Source organism: Schistocerca serialis, unplaced genomic scaffold (assembly GCF_023864345.2).
Source record: "Schistocerca serialis cubense isolate TAMUIC-IGC-003099 unplaced genomic scaffold, iqSchSeri2.2 HiC_scaffold_1092, whole genome shotgun sequence".
Classification (NCBI taxonomy): Eukaryota; Metazoa; Arthropoda; class Insecta; order Orthoptera; family Acrididae; genus Schistocerca; species Schistocerca serialis.
This window is the reverse complement of record NW_026047285.1, coordinates 57,501-62,500: the sequence shown is the minus strand read 5'-3', so window position 1 is coordinate 62,500 and position 5,000 is coordinate 57,501. Positions and strand designations below refer to the sequence as shown.

General features: G+C 62.3%; 1 pseudogene; it reads right to left on the bottom strand.

Annotated features, from left to right (window-relative positions):
• LOC126431414 (large subunit ribosomal RNA) overlaps positions 1-5,000 on the bottom strand; it is a 7,955-nt pseudogene that overhangs the window by 2,040 nt on the left and 915 nt on the right.

The following is a 5,000-nucleotide window of genomic DNA, read 5'->3' as shown; positions in this document are numbered from 1 at the left end:
TCCACGGGCGACATAACGCACTACAGCGTCATGGCGCTTGACCCGGGACCCGTGCGTCCTAAAGCAAGCCTGAAGTACGTGGTTGGCGGTCTCCACGGCCTGGCACCCCGCGCGGCATCTGGTGTCCGCCTCCCGCCCGCGACTGCGCCGTGCCTTCGTAGGGAAGGCGTTGATGCGGGCGCGGAGGGCGTCGATGTATTCACGCCCAGATAGCAGGCGACTGGTGTCGGCGACCCACTGATGTTGGCCACTGACGGCGGCAGAAGATGACAGTGCCGCACCGTCAATGGCGATGTGTAGGCGCGCCGCCCACATTTCCCCAACCTGCGTTGACGATTTGAGGAGGTGGCCCTCCCACATTAGGTGGCGCTCCAGCACCTCGATCTCACGCTGCACCTCATCCATGCCTGCACCGTCGCAGGCTGGCCCTATCTTCTTCAGCGCCAGGAGACGGGACCGACGGAGGGTCGGACCCATCCATCGGCAAGATGGAATGCCGAGGCCCCCCTGGGCAACAGGAGCGTGGAAGTATCCCAGGGGGGTGTCCGCCGGAAGGCGGAACCATCTCCTGACGGCGGCCCGGATGGTAACGTCGGCCGACTTCAATGCACCCACCCGGGTGCGGCTGAGGGCCAGCCCGTGGTACAGGCCAGGGAGAAGTACGTTGGTGAGAGCGTGGAGGCGCTGTTGCGGCTTCAGCGGAGCTCGGGAGATGACGTCAAGCTGCTCCACCAGGTGGCTACGTGGATTGAAGACACAGCGACCCGCCGTGGAAAATTGCAGCCCCAGGTACCGGAAGGTTTCACCCACACGCAGGGCAGGCATGGTGGTATTGCCTGCTGTGAAGGTGACATTGCTGTCCACCTTCACCTTCTTCTCGCGCCCTGACGCGACCAAGGCGAGGGTGAAACACTTCCGGGCGTTGATCTGCAGCCCCAGGTGGGCGAGGGCTGCGGTAGCTGCGTCGATGAGGGACTGCAAGCCCCTCGGGGTCGCTGCAAACAGCAAGACGTCATCTGCAAAGGCCGCAGCGTTGACTCTGCGACCGAGGATCCGAGCTCCGATGTGGGAGGGCAGTTGGCCTAAAACGTAGTCCACCGCAAAGTTGAACAGGAGGGGGGAGAGGGGATCGCCCTGGCGAACGCCCCGTGCTGGCTGCACAGACACGCCCACGCCGGCGCCGTCCGCTATCACTGTCGTGCTGCCCTCGTAGCACCGCTCGACATACTCGACAAAGCAATCCGGTAGGCCATGCGCCTTCAGCACGGGGCGAAGGGCAGCATGATCTACCGAATCGAATGCCTTAGATACGTCGATCGATGCCACAAAGACAGAGCGGCAGGAGCGAACTGCGTCGGTGAGAGCAGTGTCCAAGATGAAGGTATTTTCCAACATCCCATCCCGAGGGATGAATGCCCGCTGACGTTCGTCCACAGCACATGCGCGCATCAGGCGTGACGCGAGAACCTTGTGAAAGGTCCGCGCCAACACCGAGCAGACCGTAATGGGGCGAAAGTCAGCGGGGGATGTTGGTGCAGCCGTTTTCGGGAGAAGGGACGTCCGCGCGCGAAGCAGGCGTTCCGGAAGGGCGCGGGCCAGAAGGAAGAGATTCATCACTTTCACCAGGACTTCGTGCGGCAGGCGCCGCAACTCCGCTGGGGTAAGGCCGTCCGGCCCGGCTGCTGATCCCCTGGGCGGCAACGCGGCGGCGACCTCCTCGTGTGTGACCGGCCCCCATATGCACTCGAGAGCGACAGGCTCTGAGTGCGGGAGGAGGCGGTCACGAATGAAGCCCGCGGTGGAGACGGGCTTCTTGGTGAAGAGGTCCGCCCAGAAGTCCAGCAGACCAGGGATGGCAGGTGGCGGCTGGAGCAGGGTGCCATCCAAGAGGCCGCGCACGCAACGTGCACGCGACCGTCGGAAGGCATCCTGCGTTCTGGCGTACTCCCAGCGGCGCCGCTTGCGCTTCTGCGTCGGCGGCGCGGCAGGCGGCCGCTTCGATGGTTGGCGCGGCCGCTGTGTCCTGGTGATCGATCTCTCCCCTCTGGACCCGACCGACGCAAGGGCATCCGGGAGCATGCCCAGGATGACATCGGGCGGCGTGCCCCGCCCCAGACCTATGACACGATCCAGGGCAGAGAAACGCTGGGCGGAAGCGGGTAGCCCCGCCAGATGCTCCCAGATGGCGGCGTCAGTCGGCCCCTCCGGCGGCGGCCCGGTGGTGTCGGCCGCGAAGTCCTCGGCTGCGTCGACGGGCGGCGCAGCGGCCTCGCCCGCGTCAGGCAGCGGGCTCACTGCTCCCCGGCGGGACGCCGGCTCTTCCCCCCGACCGATCTCAAGCGCCTCCATGAATTGGCGGACAAGCTGCTTGTGGGCAGCTTGCCGCCGTCGGCACTTGATTGCCTCGAGCGTTCGGTCGGGGAACATCCTGATGAGTTCTTGATTGACGAAGAAGAACCGGGCGTCCCTCTCAAGGAACAGTTCGGCCTCCGCCTTGGCGAGCGACAGGACTTCTTCCTCCGTCCACCTCGCGCGATGCCTCTCCGTGACGATCTCCGCGTTGGCGGCCGCAAGATGTTGGCGGCGGCGATGGACCCCGAGACCGTTCTTGGTTGTAAAGCTGCGGTGGCACTCACTACAGGTATACATAGCTGCAAAAGTTACAAGATTTTCGGCACGGCCGGTTGGCCGGCTAGGTGCTGGGGGAGTTGGGGTGGCACCTTCAGCGGAAGGGCCACCACTTATTCTCTGCTTACTGCCCCCAACTAAAAAAAGGGATAGTGCGAGGGGGGGCTGGTAACCCCCCCAAGCCCCTGGTGCGGTCTTCCACTCTGCGAAATCAGCGGGCCCACGAGAAGGGGAGAAGACCGCAGGAGAGGAGAGGCTAAGAGGGCTAGGCCCATGTATTGCGCATCACTCTCCCTGTAACTATAACCCAAGGAAGGCACCTCGCAGCAGCAGCACGACTACATCAAGACCGCACTTCGAGAAGCCAAGTCCGGATGCAGCCACACCGCTGCCACTTGGCCACCTTAAGAGAGTCATAGTTACTCCCGCCGTTTACCCGCGCTTGCTTGAATTTCTTCACGTTGACATTCAGAGCACTGGGCAGAAATCACATTGCGTCAACACCCGCTAGGGCCATCGCAATGCTTTGTTTTAATTAGACAGTCGGATTCCCCCAGTCCGTGCCAGTTCTGAGTTGATCGTTGAATGGCGGCCGAAGAGAATCCGCGCACCCGCGCGCCCCCGGAGGAGCACGCTAAGGCGGACGCGGCCTCGCAGCAAGGAAGATCCGTGGGAGGCCAAGGCACGGGACCGAGCTCGGATCCTGCACGCAGGTTGAAGCACCGGGGCGCGAACGCCGCGCAGGCGCGCGCATCCTGCACCGCCGGCCAGCACGAGGCCAACCAACGGCGAGAGCAGACCACGCCCGCGCTAAACGCCCGCACTTACCGGCACCCCTACGGCACTCACCTCGCCCAGGCCCGGCACGTTAGCGCTGACCCACTTCCCGACCAAGCCCGACACGCCCCGATCCTCAGAGCCAATCCTTATCCCGAAGTTACGGATCCAATTTGCCGACTTCCCTTACCTACATTATTCTATCGACTAGAGGCTCTTCACCTTGGAGACCTGCTGCGGATATGGGTACGAACCGGCGCGACACCTCCACGTGGCCCTCTCCCGGATTTTCAAGGTCCGAGGGGAAGATCGGGACACCGCCGCAACTGCGGTGCTCTTCGCGTTCCAAACCCTATCTCCCTGCTAGAGGATTCCAGGGAACTCGAACGCTCATGCAGAAAAGAAAACTCTTCCCCGATCTCCCGACGGCGTCTCCGGGTCCTTTTGGGTTACCCCGACGAGCATCTCTAAAAGAGGGGCCCGACTTGTATCGGTTCCGCTGCCGGGTTCCGGAATAGGAACCGGATTCCCTTTCGCCCAACGGGGGCCAGCACAAAGTGCATCATGCTATGACGGCCCCCATCAACATCGGATTTCTCCTAGGGCTTAGGATCGACTGACTCGTGTGCAACGGCTGTTCACACGAAACCCTTCTCCGCGTCAGCCCTCCAGGGCCTCGCTGGAGTATTTGCTACTACCACCAAGATCTGCACCGACGGCGGCTCCAGGCAGGCTCACGCCCAGACCCTTCTGCGCCCACCGCCGCGACCCTCCTACTCGTCAGGGCTTCGCGGCCGGCCGCAAGGACCGGCCATGACTGCCAGACTGACGGCCGAGTATAGGCACGACGCTTCAGCGCCATCCATTTTCAGGGCTAGTTGCTTCGGCAGGTGAGTTGTTACACACTCCTTAGCGGATTCCGACTTCCATGGCCACCGTCCTGCTGTCTTAAGCAACCAACGCCTTTCATGGTTTCCCATGAGCGTCGATTCGGGCGCCTTAACTCGGCGTTTGGTTCATCCCACAGCGCCAGTTCTGCTTACCAAAAGTGGCCCACTTGGCACTCCGATCCGAGTCGTTTGCTCGCGGCTTCAGCATATCAAGCAAGCCGGAGATCTCACCCATTTAAAGTTTGAGAATAGGTTGAGGTCGTTTCGGCCCCAAGGCCTCTAATCATTCGCTTTACCGGATGAGACTCGTACGAGCACCAGCTATCCTGAGGGAAACTTCGGAGGGAACCAGCTACTAGATGGTTCGATTAGTCTTTCGCCCCTATACCCAGCTCCGACGATCGATTTGCACGTCAGAATCGCTACGGACCTCCATCAGGGTTTCCCCTGACTTCGTCCTGGCCAGGCATAGTTCACCATCTTTCGGGTCCCAACGTGTACGCTCTAGGTGCGCCTCACCTCGCAATGAGGACGAGACGCCCCGGGAGTGCGGAGGCCGCCGCCCCGTGAAGGGCGGGGAAGCCCCATCCTCCCTCGGCCCGCGCAAGGCGAGACCTTCACTTTCATTACGCCTTTAGGTTTCGTACAGCCCAATGACTCGCGCACATGTTAGACTCCTTGGTCCGTGTTTCAAGACGGGTCGTG